The sequence below is a fragment of the Mus musculus genome, chromosome 17, assembly GCF_000001635.26.
Source record: "Mus musculus strain C57BL/6J chromosome 17, GRCm38.p6 C57BL/6J".
NCBI classification, from domain to species: Eukaryota; Metazoa; Chordata; class Mammalia; order Rodentia; family Muridae; genus Mus; species Mus musculus.
Window position 1 is genome coordinate 3,263,209 of NC_000083.6, and position 20,507 is coordinate 3,283,715.

At 46.7% G+C, this 20,507-nt stretch overlaps 1 long non-coding RNA gene across 6 annotated transcripts in view; it reads right to left on the bottom strand.

The window, feature by feature from the left end:
* Gm34035 overlaps positions 1 to 20,101 on the bottom strand; it is a 29,690-nt gene extending 9,589 nt beyond the window's left edge. Inside the window, exons 1-4 of one of the 6 annotated variants that reach the window (XR_001782146.2) lie at positions 19,887 to 20,094; positions 12,481 to 12,704; positions 10,020 to 10,147; positions 7,721 to 7,805 (exon numbers count right to left, since the gene is read on the bottom strand). This is a non-coding gene — a long non-coding RNA (predicted gene, 34035). Of the gene's footprint in view, positions 1 to 7,411; positions 7,806 to 10,019; positions 10,148 to 10,409; positions 10,754 to 12,480; positions 12,705 to 13,389; positions 13,532 to 15,133; positions 15,217 to 19,886 lie in introns of those variants that run through there. The other 5 variants (XR_003952290.1, XR_001782144.2, XR_003952291.1 and 2 more) reach the window with 5 other exon arrangements.
* Between the last annotated feature and the right edge of the window lie 406 nt (positions 20,102 to 20,507).

Genomic DNA, 20,507 nt, shown 5'->3' on the forward strand with positions numbered 1-20,507 from the left:
TGTCTTAGGCAAGAGGGAGATAGATGATTTCAAAGGAAAATATGATAATTCATTTTCTTTACTCTTAAACTCTTATATGATCCCACAAGTCATGTTCCCAGCTGCACTTAAATAGGACCCCTGGTTTCTGAACCCTTAATCTTTAGGATTAATTTACAAGACCAATCACCCATACATAATGCTATCAGACTCAACATAAGAATTGTCACTTTTGATGCCGGGCGTGGTGGTGGTGCATGCCTTTAATCCCAGCACTCGGGAGGCAGAGGCAGGTAGATTTCTGAGTTCAAGGCCAGCCTGGTCTACAGAGTGAGTTCCAGGACAGCCAGGGCAACAGAGGGAAAACAGTTCAAAATGCATGCACAATGGCTGGCCTTTGGGAAATTATAAATAAAGTGTAAGAAGCTATTTCTACTAAAAAGTTGAGTGGATTTTTTTTTTTGAAGCAGCTGTCTGATTAGAATACTAATATTACGGGGCTGTATTCAGAGCCCTGGTTCCTCTTTCGGAAAACTAGGGCTCAGTTCCCAGCCCCTACAGGGTAGTTCACAATCATCTGTCACTACAGTTCCTGGGAATTCGATGCCCTCTTCTGCCTCTGGGGGTACCAGGTGTGCACGTGGTGCACATACATACATGCAGCCAAAACACCCATACACAGAACATATGTTAAAAATAAAATTTAAATTATATGCTGATAGATATAGATATATACATATACACACATATTTATTGGATATATTGCAGAAAGACAGTGGAATGGACTATCATAACTAGAATTCCAGCTATTTTCTCATGTGGGGCTATTTTCACTGTGTACAGAGGCAAGAATGGTTTAACCAGATCTTTGCTGCACTTGACACTGGGCAGAGAAAGACTGAGTGAATGAATCTTCCTTAGAGAGGTTCTTAGTGAATACAGATGAGAAAACTAGAGTCAACAGCTGCTTCTGGAACTGCAGGTTGAGTCGCCCCTTAGTTCCTCCACACGGGGCAAAGGACAGCATCAGTGACCTCAGCTACCCGGAATGTGAGGTTTGGGGGACATAGGTTGCTGTGACAATTCAAGTACTTCCACCTGATCATGGGCACTACAGATGTCACTTAATAAAGCTTAAAAAAAAAAAAGCGTAAGAACGATAGCCACTAAAACCGTTTGCTAACTACCCTGCTTTGGGACTTAAGCAGAGACACAGCACTGTGGTTCATTTCATCAAAACCCCACTCGAATTCCTACTAACTTCAGTCTCTATAACTGGACCGGCATCACACTCTTCAAATGAAGGGTCTATGAGATAACACCACAGTTTAACCACTTCTTTAACACGTATGTGTTTTATATGAGGAGGACGGGGCACGTAGATCCAGATATGTGTGTGCGGACTTCAGAGGACAACTTGTGGAAGTCTGCTCTCTCCTTGTGGCTCCTCCTGGGGATTAAACTTGGGTCATCCTAGGGTGTGCCCTGGATGCTGAGAGTCTTAGACGAGGTCCAAATAGATTCTGCCCTGGAGGCACTGTTGGGTACAGCAGGGATGGGAAAAGACTGAAGGGTTGGTGTCAGAGCTGTTTATTCATGCAGACTTAACTGGGCTCCTTAGGATGGAGATGGTCACAGCAGCAGCTCTCTGATCCATATAATGAAAAGGTTATGTTTTGTGTGACTCAGGATATAATGGGCTCAGCAGAGCTGGGCACTCAGGAAATGATGGATGTCATTTATCCCTAAGGTAAAATAAAGATTTAGAGATGTTTGGTGATTAAGGGATGTCAGGGTAATGAAATCGAGAACCAGAGGGTGACACCCAGGCTCACAGGGGACTCTCTCTTTGTTTTTCCTGGACAATTGAATCTCTCTCTGCCACAAACTCTTGGAAAGAGAGCTACAGCTTTACTGAGAGATAATGCTATTTATTGTGAGTCTGTCTTCCCAGGGTGGGACCAACAGGATCTGCTTGGCAGATAAATCCAGAGACAACCAGGAAGTGAACTCTTTCGATAAGGCCTGCTGTGTGTCTGGGTTTGGGGTGAGGTGAGGGGTACATTGTCAAATGCCACCTCATTGCAGTCCAGGGATGGCCCCAAGTACAGAGGAGAAGAGAAATGAAGGGACAAGGATTACGTTGTTGTACACTCTTAGCATGTTTCTCCTCTGTTACCAGACTATTATTATTATTATTATTATTATTATTATTATTATTATTATTATTATTTCCTGTTTTGTTCTTATCTCAAATAAAAATTAACCTTTTTGTGAAAAGAGAAAAGGGAATACAAAAACAATGTCTATGGGATGGATATGATACCTATTGTGCAGAGGTAGGGTGGGCAAAGGCTTCCCACCCTGTGTGCGCAGTGTAGCTCTTGAACAGAGCACAGCATGAAGAGGAGAGTCTTAAGGGGTGTGTGTGGGGGGGTGCGTGTGTTCGTGCACCTCTCTGGGATGGAACCGCCAAACAATCTCAGAGCAGGTAGGAACACACACCAGCATCAGAGCCCCAAGCTCCATCACTGTGAACACTGTGGGAGCTACACAGCATTTCTGACACATTTAGTCCTCTTGAAAAAAAGAAATATTAATTCATCTTTCCTATCAGCCCCTGCTCCTGGAATGGCAATTCTGAGTCTAATTATTCATTATTAAATGTGTTGGCCACAAGCTTTGGTTCATCCCCTGACTAGCTAGTAACTTATTTAACCATTCAAACTATTCCATGTCTACCACTTGGTTAGTTACCTCTCCTCAGTCCTGCCTAATTCTTTCTTTGCATCTCCTCAACGTCTTGCTAGAATCTCTCCTTTATTCTATCCTGAGTTCAGCTACTTGCTAGTTTACATCTTGATCTCCCATCTCTCTACTCTACCCCTGAGTTCCTGGGTGAGTCTCCCAGAATCCTCTCTCTTTCTCCCAGTGTCCCACCTCCTATTTCCTGCCTCAGCTCATTTGGCCATCGGGGGTTTTTTTTATTGACAGGTGATGCTTATAAGAAATTCTCTCTACACCTCTATTGGGTAAAGACCATGACTTTTCATCTGACTTGACAAAGAGATTGGTAGCCCTTCAAAACCAGATAATCAATTTTATTACTAAGGAAACAACCCCAAAGGGATCAGTTTAAAGATGAAAGGACAGTCGGTAGTCAGTGAATATAGAGCTAAGTGCAGGGATAGGTTTTATGACTGTTATCTGAAGGTATTGATCACCTGAAGTCCCTGGAAAGACAGCTGAACTGTGATTGCTGATGGACAGTATCTTTGGGTCTGCCACAGAGGCAGAGGCAGGCAGCTACAGTGCATAGCAATAGTCTGGCAGGTTCAGGAGACACAGACCACAAAAAGCTAAAAAGAAGCTATGATGTAAGACCAGCAAACCTGGTTCCTCCCTCCCTCCCTCCCTCCCTCCCTCCCTTCCTCCTTTCCTTCCTTCCTTCCTTAATTCCTTCCTTCCTTTTCCCAAGGCTCATGGACCCAACAGAGTTTTACAGAGTGAAGTTCTTTGATAACTTTCATGAGACTGTTCAACCCCAACACTAACAGAACTTCCATAATAATAATAATAACAGTAATAATAATAACCACACAGGGCTTGCCCAATGCTGTGATCAACCAGGCTTGTAACAGCCAAGGAAACCCTGGGAATCACTGAGAGATACCTTGCCACCTACCCCCTGCAGAGAACAGGCTAGAGGTCAGTGGTTTCAGGCTTCACACATGATTCACCTGGACTGAGGCTTTCTCAGCTCTGTTATATGCTGGGACTCCCCGTCCTCTAAGCCTGGGTTTCCCCATCTATAACAATGGGATAAAGATGCCTGCCTGGTGTATCATTTTGAATTTAATGGAAAGTAGATTAGGTGTCTAGCTGATCTTTGCCATATTCATTGTGTCGAGTGTATTTTGTATTGCGGAACCATGGTAACTTCCTACAACCAAGAGTTGATGGAATTAACCTTTCTAGGAAGGAGTACAAAGATGCTGTACAAGCTCAAAGTCTGAGGAACAAAACAAAACAAAACAACCCAGCTTTTTTTTTTTTTTTAAACTGGTTCCTTCTGGTCCCTGCCCTCCCACTGCTGACCTCAGCCATAAACTCTCCTGTTTGGTCTTAATGTTCTAATACAGGGTGTCATATAGCCTAAGCCAGCCTCTGTCTCAGACTTCATAGGTAGCCACAGATGACCTAGAATTCCTGATCTCTCTGCTTCCACCTCCTAAGGGCTGTGACTGCAGGTGTGTGTACTACACTCGACTCTTGGTTTCTTATCTAATTACTCAAGAATTAAGAATCAAAGAAGGAAAACAATAAGTTACAAATGATTCTAGTGAACTTCTAGAGGACTGGGAAGGGACATAGGAGGGAAGAAAAGGGACACAGACCCCTCCAGGGAAGGGGGGCACAGAACATCCTTACAGAGGCAGAATTTGGTGCCTGCCACTCTTTGTCAAAGATCGTGAGGACCTGGTTGGGGATGCTCTGGGGACTGGAGCCAGGGAGACCTCAGAGAGGGCAGAGCAGCAGCTAGTATCTACTACTCCTTTGTGTAATTACAATAGCAGACTTTTTGTACCCAGAGTACACAACTGGGGCTTAGCTTCTGCTCACCCTCTCAGCAGGTACTTGCGGCTGAGGGCTGAGTAGACTCTGAAGTTCAGTCATCCCTCTCTAAGCACACGGAACCCTGCGGATAATACTGAAGCTGTGCCCATGTTTTCAGGGGATGAAAAGATGGGGAGATAAGGAGTTCAGGGGTTACTAAAGTCCCTTCCAAACACGTCCAGAGCTTTGCAGGTCTCCTCGGCCTCTCCACTCCTGCTCTCAGACATGACCCCATGACCAGTCTGAGTCCTCACCCCAGCTCCGCTTCTTCCTTCCCTACCCCCTCTTATTCCCACTCATGTCTCATGGGCTTCAGAGAACTACAGAAGTCAACAGGCTTCGAATAGACTGTCCTACATCCTGACAGGAAAGCCTGTGGTCCCCTTGCCCGGGCCGAGGAGTCAGAAGAAGGGCTTAGTGGGCTATCTGGTCTGTGAGGAGTGAAGAGAGGCAGAGAGCAAGCTGGCCATTCCCTCTTGGGCAACTCATTCAGGGCTTAGCATAGCTGCCTCGAGATCCACCTCCTCCTGTCTGTGTCTTTAGGCTTAGGGCCTGCCCAGAGACGCCGTGATGATCTCACCTTGAAATCTGTAACTTAACCACATCTGCAGAGCCACTTTTCCAAATAAGGTCACAGCCAGGGGTTCCCGAGGCTCAGACAAGGACGCATCTGTCCGTTCCGCCCGCTCCATAGCACAGTCCCAAACCTGCATTATTTCCCTGTACCTCCCCTAAAATGTGGATGTCCTCTGAATATATCAAGCTGTTCTAGAAAATCAATTGAATAACAGCAGACTGCTGGTTAGGGAATAAAATTTCATATAAGGGTGTACGCTCTGTGCCCAAGGAATTCATCTTAGAAAACAAAACAAAAGATCACCAGGTATGGTAATGCATATTGTAATCCCTACAGTTGGGAGGCAGGGGCAGGAGGATAGATAGGTGTTTAATGTCATCTTTGGCTACATGGCAAGCTTGAGTATAGCCTGGGATACCTGAGAGCCATCTCAAAACACGAAACAAAAAGACGCAAAGGCTCTCAGACCCTTATGTCTCACGCCTCTCCCTGCCTCTGCCACCACACTGCTGATTCCTGAATTCTTGTCTCCCTCATGGGTACAGGGGTCACCCTGCTTCCTCCTTCCCTCCTCCTAGGTCTCTTTCCATACCTCCACATGCATGAACATACCTGTAGATGCCTATCCTCTCTCTCAAGAACAGGATCCAGCCAGGGGCCAGGGGTACTGGGTAGGAGTCTCCGACTTATAAACCTGAGACTTGAATTCAAGTCCCTAGCACTCAGGTAAAAATGCTGACCACTGGTGTGCCTGGAACCCCAACACTGGGGAACACATAAAAGGCAGATCCTGAAAGCCTGCTGTTGGGCTAGCCTGGTCTAAATGGTGAGTTTCTGGTTGAGTCATAGACCCTGTCTCAAGACAATAAAGTGGAGATGACAGAGGAAGACACCGGATGTCCTCCTCTGGCCTCCCCATGCCTGCACATGGGCGTTCTCTCTCCTCTTTCTGTGTTCCTCCCTCTCCCTGCCTCTCTTCTCTCTCTTTTTCTCACACACACACCGAAGTCTAACCTTGTAGTAAAACACTTCCTGGCACACATGAGGCTTTGGGTTCATTCCCCGAACATCAGAATAAGCAGGAAATATGACTCTAGCTCACAGGCCTAGCGTTTGAGCCTGTTGTAACTTCTTAGGCTTCTCAGCTCTCCTGAGCTCAGGACTCATGGCTGCCCCTCATACTCACATGCCTCCTCCACTGTGCCCCACCCTGACATCATTTCAAGGTCCTTGAGCCTCAGGGGAGGCCCAAGAGACTTTTATATTGAAATCTTCCAGCCTGTACTAAATCAAACATTAAAATGCACCCACCTGCCACATGAAGCATTTTTGGGCACAGGAATATTTTAAGGTTTTTGTATGCCAGTTTCAGAGCTTATGTGACTGAGCGAATCTTTTGAGAATGCATGCAGGGTTTCAGCTGGCTCCCATGCTCTGTGGAGGTACATGCATTGTAGGTAGGGTTGGTATCCAGCCTGCAAGTCCCAAACCACAGCAATGTCTTCATGACCTCTAAACTATAACACTAGGCCCCACTTTGTTTGTTCCCCTCATGTGAAGCAGCTGCAAACTCCAAGACTACTCCAAATCCATTCCCATTCCTTACACCATTCTGAAATGTGCCCTTTCTTCCTAGACTGCACCTGGCTGACAGCAACTCATTCTTCAGCTCTTACCTCAGATGGAGGCCTCTTGGGGGTGCACAGGGTCAGATGCCCCTGTCACCTCACCCCATGAATGGCACAAAGGTGCTTTCCGGCAAGCTCGTCTCCGAATCCTAATTGCAGGGCATCTGTGTGTGCCCCTTGGTTCTCTCCCTGCATTTCACTTGGCACGGGAACACCTCAGGACTCCAATCCCTGTCACATGCTCACAGGTCATGATCACTACCCAAGAAGAGCTTTTGATTTTTTTCTTTTCTACTTTCTCCTGTAGTGAAGCAGGTTTTAGCATTATTCATTTATTCTGCTCAGTAACTCACCAAGAATCATAACAGCGCACCGCTTTTGAGTCCACGCCAGGGAAATGTGTGCTTTGGGAATGGACCTGCTTGCCTGGATACTTCCTGATTGATCGGCGTGCGTCCCTTGTCAAACCCATCACCACAGCAATCCCTGTCACCACCATCTGATGTGGCAGATCTAGAACCTTCTGTTTGACAGAGCTGCCTTTCTCATTCCTTTGGTAGTCGCCCTTGCTACGTACAGTAACATAGGGAGTTGGGTCATGAAAATGGCAGCCCACCTGCACAAATAACACTGCTTGACTGTATTTGAGACACAATAAAGGCCAGTCATACGTCACCACGTTTGCCATCAGGGAGCCAATGCTGAGATGGAAGAATGTTTGGTACTTAGTCACAAACTACTGATGTCGCTTAGTACCTCTGGATCTTTGTGGCTCAGATAATTAACTCTACTAGTGCCTCTCGGTGGTGCCAGCTCAGCCTTTGGTTTTTCAAGATGAAGGACACGGTTCTCAAAGCAAAAAGGTGCTGCAGTGTTTGCCTGGAGACTGAAGGAGCTGGGATAGGGTGACCACACAAACCTGGTTTTGGTCAGGATGCTGTTGCGAAGCTGGAACTCAGTCTGTTGGCTAGACCCTTGGCATTGGGTGGAGCCTGGAGAACATTCTGTAATGTCAGAGTCAGGAGAGAAGGGTCAGGAAGGGGTGCAGGCGAGACAAGCCTCATCCAGCTCACTGGTGGGCAGGGGTCACTGTAGTTCATTATATCATAGGACGAGAGTGTAATTATTGGAGGGTATTTTAAAAAGTGAATTAGGTCTGGCGGCGGTGGTGTATAGCTCAGTTGGTAGAGCATGTGGATTAATGAGCATGAAGCCTGGAGTTTCATCCCCAGCACAGAATAAACAGGCTATGGTGGTGCACACCTGTAACCTTAGAGCTTGTGCAGTGAAGGCAGGAGGAGCTGAGCTCACAGTCATCCTCAGCTATAGAGAGGCGGTTCTCAACCTTCCTCATGCTGTGACCTCCAACCATAGAATTATTGTTCTTGCTACTTCAAAACTCTCATTTTCCTACTGTTATGAGTCATAATATAAACATCTGATATGCAGGGTGTATGATATGGGACCTCTGTGAAGGGTTTTTTGACCTCGCCCCCAAAGAGATTGAGACCCATTGGTTGAGAACTGCTGACCTAGGGAGTCTGAGAGTAGCTTGTGTCTAATTAGACCCTGCCTCAAAAGATAAATTAATTTAAAAAAACTAAAGATTTTCCTATTTACACCTTTAGATCTTTCTCCTTCTCCCCTTCACCCTGCTTTTCTCCTGTTCTCCCTCTCCTACCACTCAGCAAATCAGAGAACATTATTCCCACAAACTTGCTAGAAATCCTAACGACAGTGGCTCGCTCTGCTCACGATAACCAGCAAAACAAAGGTCCAGGATAGAACTGGAAGCCTGGGTTCACTTTCAAAGCTTCCCAGTTATCACAGTCCCTTTGAGTTCCCTATCTAGAAATTGGGAAGAAGTGAGGGGGTGTGACTGGCTGGAGAGGCTTTGGGGAAATGGGGTATGTGGCTTCTGCTTATACCTTGGGGACCTTCCCAGGCCTTGCTAGGTCTCAAAAGACGGATGATAAAATGCCTGCAGACTTTCAGCTCTCAAAAGTCTCCCTGGGCACGCTGCCTCAGTTGCTCAACCCTCTGCCTGCAGAGGTAGTGGATCTGTAGGATTAGAGTCAGCTGCAGGACTGGGCGGACACATTCCTCGTAGGGAGGTCACTAGCCTGCTCTGTATGTGTAACAAATCTGAGTTTCCCACTCAGATCACGTGTGTTTCTTTCTGGAAGCTTCTGCATATCTCCCCCCCAATATCTGTCATCATCCAGAGGAGGCCTAGCCTGTCAGACACTCCTTGAATATCAGAGGATGACCTTGATGCTGCCCTGATGCTCTTAGAGTGGAGTGTCCTGCATCTCTATCCTGGTGCACTTGAGCACAGCAGAGGGAAAGAAATCCTCTGTGTGCTGTGCCATCAAACTGTGTGACAACTTCACATACGTACATGCACACACACTGTGTAGAAACAGGTTTGTCTTAACCCTCAAGCCCTTCTGCTCTTACACGGCTGCTTCAGTAGAGCCCACTTCACCTTTCAGATGACTCTCACCTGTAACCCCATCTCGCTTTGCCTTCCTCTCTGTTCCCTTCGGAAGCTTTCAGGCCCACTCCCCCTACTTCTTTTCTCCATTTTGTTTCTCCAAGACAGTTCACACATCACACTTTACAGGCAGCTTCTCTGCCTGGGTTGAATTGTGAACAGGGATAGACTCGAGGCAAACAGGTCAGCAAGTGAACCTATCAGCCAGGAGAGCCAGCGTTTCGGATCAGTGATCGGTTGATTGGCGGCCAGGATCACAGGAGAGAGAGAGTGATCATTATATTACGTCTGCTCGCAAGCCAGGCTGGTAGATAGAGGGGGTCTGGGACCAACTCTCAATCCAGACATCTCATCCCCAGCATCTCCAGAAGAACAGGACACAAGGCTCACAGAGGGAGCACAGAACCTCAAACATAACGTGCTGACATCATTAACTGAGCTAAGGTTTGAATGAATCCTGGCCTGAGCCCCCATTGCTGGCCAGGAATCACCTTCCACCTGTGCGACACTCAGTCTGTTCCTACTCCACAATGATGGCAACCTTGGTTTTTGTTTTTGTTTTTTTGGTCTAAGTTGAAAGGGTTCAATGATCAGGGATAAAAGGAACCATTATGATAATTTTACAAAAAGGATCCCATCTTGTTTCTCACTAACAAAGCCCATAAATGCAGATGATGGTTTTTAGCTCCCTATACAGAGGTCTATATGTACATTTCCTTACCTGGTTCTCTTCACAACCCTCTGAAGTGCATTTTCCTATCAGCGCTGTGCATATGATCTGGGAGGGTGGCAGGGGTGCTTAGCAAGTTCACACACTGCTAAGTGGCAAGGCGGATCTTCACACTCAGCCTAGAGGGGAAGCGCGAGACAGTCAGGTTAGTGTTTTAACAACCCAGACTCAGCTAGGAGGTGAATTCAAGGCCAGCCTGGGCTAACTATTATCCTGTCTCAAACAAACAAACAAACAAACAAATACACAAACACAGCCCCTAAGCATTGTGACACACTCACAGCCCGCAACTCACGGTGGAGAAATCTTGCCCCTCGAGTCTCCTAGATAAGGAACACTATCTAGAACTGGCAGACAGACTCAAGCCCTGTAACCACTTACCCTTGTCAGCCGCCTTTTTCTGTTTGTTATTTTGTACACATAAATTCATTCAGTCCGCCTTTGCGCTTTTGTATCTTCCTGCCACCGATTACCTTGACTTCAGAGATAAGGAATTCCGTTCTAGCGAGGGGACAGTGCAGCCATCCCAACACTTTTATCTTTGAATTGAGTTTCATTAGCAAGCTGTCAAAGGAGCAGGGTCCTCAGGGCCCTGACACCCAGGGTTTCACTATGCTTATGAGGCCTTGCTTGCTAAGACTGGAGTTTTACCGCCATGGGCTAGTCAACGAGAGTTTCGACATCTCTAAAGACTGCCTCAAGAGGGCGCTCCGCACAAGCCTTTAATCTACTCTCGGCTAGCTATGCCTGAATCTGGGTCTGGGAAGGCAGTATTTTTAAAATAAGGATTGCAGTCCTATGTGAGGCCGGAGGAAATCCATAGAACGATCACGCTGAGACAAAATGAGAGTGCAGAAAGCCGAGGCGCTCGTTTGTTTTCAAGTTTTAGAATACTTTTTATTTATTTATTTATTTATTTATTTATTTATTTATTTATTTATTTATTTTAGTATGCTGCAGGAAGCAGCGGTTCGGTTCCCATGTCAGACTGCTTACAACTGCCTATAATTACAGTTCTAGGGGATCGGACTTCCGAAAGCACATATAAACAGACAGGAAAGCAAACAGACAGACAGACACAAAAGCCAGAGAGAGAGAGAGAGAGAGAGAGAGAGAGAGAGAGGCACTCGCAGCAGGTATAACAGCAACAGAACTGCTTACCCAGAGACCTAAGCTCACAGGAACATAGGTCTTGAGGCCTCAGGAATTTAGGATTATTATAAAGATCATTTAAGGGAAGTCCCTCTGACCCATTTCCCATGTGGGCTTACTGCAGCGGGGCTGTTGAGATGGCAGGAAGAATTTGAAACAGGGTCTCTCAGGCTGTCCTCAAAGGTATGATTTTCCTGCCTCTGCCTCAAAAGTGCTGAGATTAGAGACATGCCCCACCATGCCCACACTACCCTTACGGGCTGGGAAGGGAACACTCTTAGCCCCCCTTAGAAACTCACTAAAGTGGTCTGCCACCCCTACCCAACCGTGATTGTGAATTCACCAGTAAATTTTTGCATCTCTTCATCAGTACTCGGTTGGAAATGCTAGACAAACAAGCTCATTCCCTCATCTAGATTGCCGCTAGCCAATGAGCACTCTGCACACAATAGGTCTTGATTTAATTTTCCTGGCTAATGAAGAGCAGTCGTCTCGGCATCCTTTGTTGCTGGAAGGACATCTTGAGATTGATTGTAATTGCTGTGTGAGGGAGCCGGGGGTCTTTGTCGGGGCAAGGAAGCGGCTGAAGGGTTCACTTAAACCCTTGAGGTCAACCCTGTAGCCTGGTGGAGTAAATTGCTTCCACTCGAGGACGGTGAGCCCCCTTATCTCTCTCTTTCCATGGAGCAACTTGCAAGGTCTGCTCCCTGCTCCCTAGCACAGCAAGCTGTCAAAGGAGCAGGGTCCTCAGGGCCCTGACGCCCAGGGTTTCACTATGCTTATGAGGCCTTGCTTGCTAAGACTGGAGTTTTACCGCCAAGGGCTAGTAAAGGGCTTTTACTTCAAAGGCTTCTTATCTCCCAGCCACCCACATTCCTTCAGGGACCAGTTAATAGGATTATGAAAGGACAAAGGACAAACTTACCCCCCCCCCAGGGAGACCCCTCCCCTTCTCTCCTGGGAAGCAAAGTTTTCAATGGCAGTGTTTAGCATTTTTCCATACTTGAGAAAATGATGAACTTAAATCTTGTATCTACAGCAAGAGGAGCTGTTCGGGCTAAAGCATCTTTTGTTTCTGTATCATTTAAGATTTAGTGTCTATGGAGACCTGACCCCTTGGACGAATCTCTCTCCCCTCCCCCTCCCCTTCTCCTCCTTTTCCTCTCTCTCTCTCTCTCTCTCTCTCTCTCTCTCTCTCTCTCTCTCTCTCTCTCTCTCCCATGCCTCTACCTTTCTGTCTGTATTTATGTTTGTGTTTGCAGAAGCCAGAGATAAATATTGCTTATCTTTCTCTACCTACCTTATTCTTTGAGACCGTGTCTCACGATGAACCTGGAGCTCGATGAGTCAGTAATACTGACTGGCCACGAAGCTTCCTGGATCCTCTTACCCCTGCTTCACCGATATTGGGAGTGCCACATCACCTGGGTTTTTAGTTTGGTTGGTTGTTTTGTTGTTGTTGTTTGCTGCTGCTGTTTTGTTTTTTCACGTGGGTTCTGGCGATTCAGACATGGGTTCTTGTGCCTGCAGAGCAAGTACTTCATCAACTGAGTTATCTGCCCAGCCCTGAGGATTCTTTTAAGTTATTGTCTTCTTAGCTCAGTCTGAACTGTATTCTTTTACAGACCTTCTACCAACCAATTCTTGTCAAATGAAAGATGAGACAGGAGAAAGGGGGGGGGGCATTAAAAACTTAAATTAAACCAAGAAACCAGATTTTAAACACTGCATATGTTCATTGTCAGGGAGGAAACATCCAAGATCAAAATATTACCTTTTATTAGTCAAGAGGCAGACATCCTAAGATATTTTTGAACAAATAGAAAGCTATTTCTTCCAATAGATTTTTTATCTTTAGATTAATAATAGGCATTGGGGGAAAAAGTCTCACTCTTAGCCTGTGCAAGACCTTGGGTTGATTTAAATTAAACAACAGCAATGAAAAATCCATCTCAGCATAAGAGAAAGATTGGGGGAAAAAAAATCACAAGACATTAGCAACTAACCGAGACGGAAGACAGTAAATATGAGCACCGAGCCTCCTCTGGAGAGCCACTCAGCACCCCTGCCTGGAGAGCCTCAGAATCCTAGTCTTAGCTTCCACAGACTGTGGAGTAGGCAGCTCTCATTTCTTCCTCTGTACAGTGTGCACTTGACTGTGGTTTTAGTTAGTTAATGAGTTAGTCTTCAGGCAAGTGATTACCCCTACCTGTGGCTATGCTTTGTATGTCCATCAGTCATCTCTGGGCCCTGTGGCAGGTCCTGGAGTAGAATGTGGCATTGTGTTGCCCAGTGAAAGAAGAAAAGAGCGGAGTCCCCCCGCCCACCCCCACATACACAGCAGATGGAAGGCCTGCCACTTGTGGCTAAAGTGTAAGAACACTGAGGTACTGCGTGAAGGGCCGCTGAGGTCTCAGCATCATTCTGATGAGGGAGGGGCTGGCCTTATCAGGTAGAGGAGCTTGCCTTGAAAGCCTGAAGACCCAAGTTGGAGCTCTAGGACCCACGTAAAAGGCTGAAGGGAAGAAGTGGCTCCACAAAGCTGTGCTTTGCCCCCATGCACGCTCTGTGGGCGGTGCTCCCTGACCCCCAATAATAATAACAAACAGTTTAAAAAGAATCCAATAAATATCCATGTACTGACCAGCTATTGAGAATGTGCTAAGCACGTGTGAGGGTCTGGAGTCCATCCACAAAACTTACAAACTAACTAGCTAGCTAGCTAGCTAACTAACTAACTAACTAGCTAAACTAGCTAACTAATTAAATGAATTACATCTTCCAAACAGGAGAAACTGACTTGGAGGCTGTTTGACTGTTCAATTCATAAGTGTTTGTTTATTTGCCTGTTTTGTTTTCTTTTTGAAATGGGCACCTACTGTGTAGTCCAGTGGGGTCTTACACTCACTACACGACCCCAGGTGATCTTGGATTCTTATTTTCTCTCAGCCTTCCAAATTCTGTGCTCACAGGCGTGTGCCATCTCATCTGGTGAACCTTACTGTCATATAACAGATGTACAAGAGAAAGATAGGGGGCTGGAGAGATGGCTCAGCAGTTAAGAACACTGACTGCTCTTCCAGAGGTCCTGAGTTCAAATCCCAACAACCACATGGTGACTCACAACAATCTGTAATGGGATCTGATGCCCTCTTCTGGTGTGTCTAAAGAGAGCTACAATGTGTTTACATATAATAATAAATAAATCTTTTTTTGTTTGTTTTTGTTTTTTCTCTTTTTAAAAAAAAGATCTGGGTGTGGTGGCACACACCTTTAATCCCAGCACTTGGGAGGCAGAGGCAGGTGAATCTCTGAGTTCAAGGCCAGCCTGATCTACAAAGTGAGTTCCAAGACAGTCAGGGCTACACAGAGAAACCCTGTCTCGGAAAGAAAGAAAGAAAGAAAGAAAGAAAGAGAGAGAGAGAGAGAGAGAGAGAGAGAGAGAGAGAGAGAGAGAAGGAAGGAAGGAAGGAAGGAAGGAAGGAAGGAAGGAAGAAAGGAAGGAAGGAAGGAAGGAAGAAAGGCTTGAGCCAGGCAGTGGTGACGCACGCCTTTAATCCCAGCACTCAGGAGGCAGAGGCAGGCGGATTTCTGAGTTCGAGGCCAGCCTGGTCTACAAAGTGAGTTCCAGGACAGCCAGGGCTACACAGAGAAACCCTGCCTGGAAAAAAAAATTTTTTTTTAAAAGAAAGAAAGAAGAGAGAGAGAGAGAGAGAGAGAGGGAGGGAGGGAGGGAGGGAGGGAGGGAGGGAGGGAGGGAGGAAGGAAGGAAGGAAGGAAGGAAGGCTTACACCCGTGACATCGGATATCCTGTCTTTTCCAGCCTCTGTTCTGTTCTGTTAACCCCGGGCCATCTTAATTACTTTCCTATGCTCAGACACCATGGCCGAGGCTGCTTACAGAGGGAAGGGCTTATTTGGGCTCATGGTTCCATGAGAATAAGAGTCCATTACCATCCCTGTGGTTTGGATGCATGGCAGCAGGCAGATCTGTCAGCAGCAGCAGGTATGGCAGCAGCAGCTGGAAACTGAATGCCAATGGCTTCCATCTAGAACCACTAACAGGAAGCAGAGCACACTGGGAATAGTGGGAAGCCTTTGAAACCTCAAAACATGCCCCCAGTGATATACTGCCTCTAGCCAGGCCACACCTTCCACCCCCATCCCCCCAATATCACTACTAGCTGGGGACTAAGTATTCAAATGTCTGAGACTATTAGGGACATTCCATTTGTACTACCACAGGGGGCTGGCGTTTTGCTGTTCAGATGGGAACATTGAGTAAGGCTAACATTGGACCCGTGATGGGTTTTGATGATGACATTATAGACAAGGACAATCCTCTCTTCCTCCTCTCCCTCTCCCTCCTCCTCCTCCTCCTCCTCCTCCTCCTCCTCCTCCTCTTCTTCTTCTTCTTCTTCTCCTTCTCCTTCTCCTTCTCCTTCTCCTTCTCCTTCTCCTTCTCCTTCTCCTTCTCCTTCTCCTTCTCCTTCTTCTAAATATATGAGCCAATGGAGCTTCCTTCCTTCCTTTCTCTCTCTCTCTCTCTCTCTCTCTCTCTCTCTCTCTCTCTCTCTCTCTCTCTCTCTAACTTTATTTATGTCCCATTACAGATGGTTGTGAGCCACCATGTGCTGGTGGGGAATTGAACTTGGACCTCTGGAAGAGCAGTCAGTGCTCTTAACCACTGAGCCATCACTCCAGCCCATCTTCCTCCTCTTCTTTTTCTTCTTCCTCTTCCTTCTTTTCCTCTTTCTCTTCTTGTAGTTTGATGACTTTTTTTATACCCCAAAGGCAGTTTCCCCTTCCTCCTCTCCTCCCAGTCCCCCCACCCCACCCCCATATCCACTCCTCTTCTATTTCTTTCCAGAAAAGGGCAGGCATTCCATGGATATTAACCAGCCTCGGCATATAAATTTGCAGTAAGACTAGGCGCATCCTTTCCTACTAAGGCTGGACGAGGCTACCCAGTAGGAGGAAATGGTCCCAAAGGCAGGCAACAGATTCAGAGACAGCCCTTGCTCCCACTGTTAGGAGTACCACAGAACTCTAGACCATACAGAGGGCCTAGGTCAGTTCCATGCAGGTTTCCTGGTTGTCTGTGAACGTCTATGAACCCAGAGGACTTGGACAATCCTTATTTCCACTCTAGTTACAGCCTGGACCACTGGACCACTTCTTCCCATTTTGTGCATAACCTTTTCTTCCCTGCAGTCCAGCTGGTTATTTCTGCTGCAGCATCTTTCTTCATCCAGCTTTATTCCCCATCTTCCCTTTGCTTAACCCGTGAGCTATCATGGTTTTCATAGTTTACCACATGCCTCCACAATGATTTCAGTCATTTCCTGATAACGTCCCCCCTTTGCTAGGTCTGAGGGGGCCATGCGAAGGGTTTAATCCAGAGCCTCCAGATACTAAGCAAACAGTCCTCGGTAACTGAGTGACGTGTCACCTTCCTCTTTAAAGAATGCAATCTTTAGGCTTACTTGGCAATTTTCTGGGCGTCTTTGTTTGTTTCTTTGTTTTTGACAGTCTCATGTAGCCCAAGCTGGTCTTAAACTTGCTGTGTAGCCAAGGATGGTCTTGAACTTCTAATTCTGTCATCTAAACGTCCCAAGCGCTGAAATTCCAGATGTGTATACCACACCTGGTTTATGCTGTGCTGGGGATTCAGCCCAGGGCTGCAGGCATGGTAGCCCAGGATTCTACCATGTGAGCCACATGCCCAGCCCACCAGCGTTCTGCTTCGAATGTTCCATGGCTTACCATTCAGCTCCAAGAGCCTAATACCTGCATCACTTGGGAGCTCATTCTCTCTGGTTCTCTCTCTCATGAGGTAGTGGGGACCCTGGGCTTCCGTCCAGCCTCAGCTTGTCTCAACAGAACACACCTCTAGCAAGAAACTAGGCCTTCCTGTTTCCCAGCGTGCCTGTGCTTCTTACCCTTTTGGCTCCGGATGAAAGTTCATTAAAAAAAAAAAAATAATTTAACAACTGATTTGTTGGTCAAACATGAAGCTCAAAAGTCAAATTAGCCACCTCTGCTCCTATACTCTCGTGTCTGAGGTTGATGGCCTGAATTTTCTACTGAGAAGTCTCATTGATGTAAGCCTTAAACAATTTTAAACCCACAGATTAGGAACATATGTCTCTTCCTGTCACATGCTGTGAGAGATTTCAGCTAATTCTGAAATCTGTATGTAAGAATGCCTTTAAAGCAAAATTGTAACTTTATAGCTGTATTATCTACAAATTCTATCAAGTGTGGCTGGAGTGTACCAGAGTTGCAAGGTCTATCTCAGCCTCCCACTATTATTATTATTATTATTATTATTATTATTTTACACATAGGTATTTTGTTTTATTTTTCTTGTTAGATGATAGTACCCAGTGTGGGTGTATAGGGGAAAATGCAGTGTGGGCATGTGGGGGAGGGGACAATGTGGGCATGTGGGGAGGGGTTCAGTGTGGGCCTGTGGGAGAGGGGATAGTGTGGGCCTGTGGGGGAGGGTTCAGTGTGGGCCTGTGGGGAAGGGGACAATGTGGGCATGTGGGGAAGGTATTAAGGTGGGGCCTTGCTCTCTCTCCCTGATATTACTCTCAGGAGTCAGTCAGGAATGGATTTTTGTCAGCATGCATGCCTTTAGCTCACTCCTTGAATCTGTTCATAGTTTATCTGCTGCCTCTTGGAGCACGGGCTTCAAATCGTATTATCTACAGTAGTTCAGGCCTTCCTCTCTTTGTCCTAAAATCACCTCACCTAATCTCTGCAGCGCCTGTTGGTTTTTGTATATGGAAGCCAGGATGGCACCTGCATTGTTTCCGTTCAGCTTCCACAGGGCTTCGGAGACCCTGACAGCATTGGCCTTTGTGAAGGCCAAGCAGGCTAGTCTGGGTTCAGAAGGTGGGGGAATCTTCAAAAGGGACTTCCTTGAACAGGCACTAGGTTTGAGTGTGTGTGTGTGTGTGTGTGTGTGTGTGTGTGTGTGTGTGTGTGTGCACGCGTGTGCTTGTGTCCATGTGAGTGTGCTTGCTCTTCCCCAGGTGTTGTCTACTTTGTTTTATGTGTGTGTGGTGTTCCTTTTGGTTTTGGGACACAGTCTCTTGCTGGCTTTGTCACCAATTAGGCTAAGCTAATTGGTCAAGCCTCGTACTAAGACTATCAGTGTGAACTACTGCACTTAGATATTTTTTTTTAATGTGGGTTCTGGCAGTCTAATTCAGATCTTCATGCTTCCATGACAAACACATGATTGCCTCGCCCATCTCCCCAGCCCCACCAAATAGCTGTGTTTCCTTTTAATTCTTAATTTTGTATTTTATTTTTATGTATCTGTGTGTTTTGCCTGCATAAATGTCTGTGCGCCATGTGTGTGGCTGGTATCTTTGGATCTCTCGGAACTGGAGTTACAGATGGTCATGAACGTCCATGAGCGTTCTGGGAATCAAACCTAGGTCTGATCTGGAAGCCCAGCCGGGGCTCTTAACCACTGAGCCATCGATCCAGCCTATTTTTGATAAGGTGCAGTGGTTTTCAATGTTGGTTGAAATACAGTCCATACCCTTGTGATTGTTGAAAAGGGGGTTTAAGTATCCCACACTGCCTTAGTGTCAGTGAAAAACAACCGATCCAAAGCATATAACCCACGCTCCAAATCAGGCCTGGCTTGCCCCTCTTTAATGGGACCATCGCAGGCATGCCAAATACTACAGCTAGTGGATTGTATACATCTGGTAAGACTTTTCATAACAGCTAAGGTTTGCGGCAATGTGATTTTAATTACAGACAGATTGACTAGCTGGAAAAATACACGGGAACTAAACAGAGAGCAGAGCTAAACACAAGCCCTTTCATAAATGGTCCTGCTTTGGTTAGGATGACTTTAAGTGACTGCTGGGGACAGCAAGGATGATGTGTGTTTTGGGGGGAGCTCTGAGGGTGGGATGTGACTCATCTTCAACCTGGGGGCCAGTCGTTGTCTGGAGGGGGAGTTCACAGTGGTGGTGATTAGACTCCTTTTGAAGTTCAAGCAGGCTGATGCTTGTCTCCTGTTACCTTGATCCTTGGGAGCACAGTGTCTTTGCCAGACAAAATTGCTCTGGATTGGACCACATTTGCTTTGAAGGCTTGTGGGGATGGCTACGCAGAGGTGCAGTTTTGAGTCTTTCCCCCTAAACAGACTGTATTAGACCGTGTTCTTCTTTCTCTGAAGTTCATTCCGTGTAAAGATGTCAGATGTGCAAGCAAAGGCGCAGGAAGCCAGCTGCTGTGTCAAGACAGTTTCCCTGCCTAGAGCACAGGGGGACCTTTTCCATGGGCAGGGGCACCTGACTCTGTGTGGGCTGGAGTTATGACCCCCACCCCTCCCACCTTACCTAAGGTGTTCACTGGAGGATGAAAAACCTGACCAAAATGCAGGCCCTGCCCACAAAGTCTCCTGGAGAAGATGGGTTTAGCTTAGGAAGTGTATAAGATGACAGCTGGTTCTCCAGATCCACCCCTACCACGCCCCCTACCACGCCCCCCTACCACGTCAGACGATTGCCAGAAAAGGGTTAAGCATGCTTAGTGTGTGATTTTGCTTTCCAGGAAGGAGCTAGTAGTCGGCTTTGGGGTGTGTCAGGGTCTTCTCCGGGGTGTTGCTGGAGTCCCCACCACCGCCTGGTAGATGAGCTGAGAGATCCCACTTGCTGGAGCGGAAACTTACCTGCCCTGGTGTTTGGCCAGGGAGAGCCTAGGCAGTCCCCATCCGCCCTGTGACTCCTTGGCCTATCTGGATGACTGCCATAGAAGTGATGGCTGTCTCCTTCCATATTCACCTACCGCTCTTTATGTGTTGACCATCATCTTCAGCTACAGATGCTCTGCAGTTTGTGATGTGGCTTCAGTCATTCATCTTGAGAAAGTCACGTCATCCTGCAGGGACCTATGGGCATTGTTTAATCACAATCAGCAACCAGTTTCAGTCCCTGGCCTGACTTAGTTAGGGTTACCATTGCTGTGATGAAACACCACGACCCAAAGCAAGCTGAGGAGGAGAGGGCTTATTGGGCTTATATTTCCACATCACTGTTCTTCATCAAAGGATGTCAGGACAGGAACTCCCCAGGGAAGGAACCTGGAGGCAGGAGCTGATATAGAGGCCATGGATGGGTGCTACTTACTGGCTTGCTCAACCTTCTTTCTTATAGAACCTGGGACTCCTAGTTCTATAACAATGGGCTGGGCCCTCACCTATCAATCCCTATTTGAGAAAATGTCCTAAACATTTGCTTACAGCTCAGTCTTAAGAGAGGCATTTTTTTCAATAGATGTTCCCTCCCTCAGA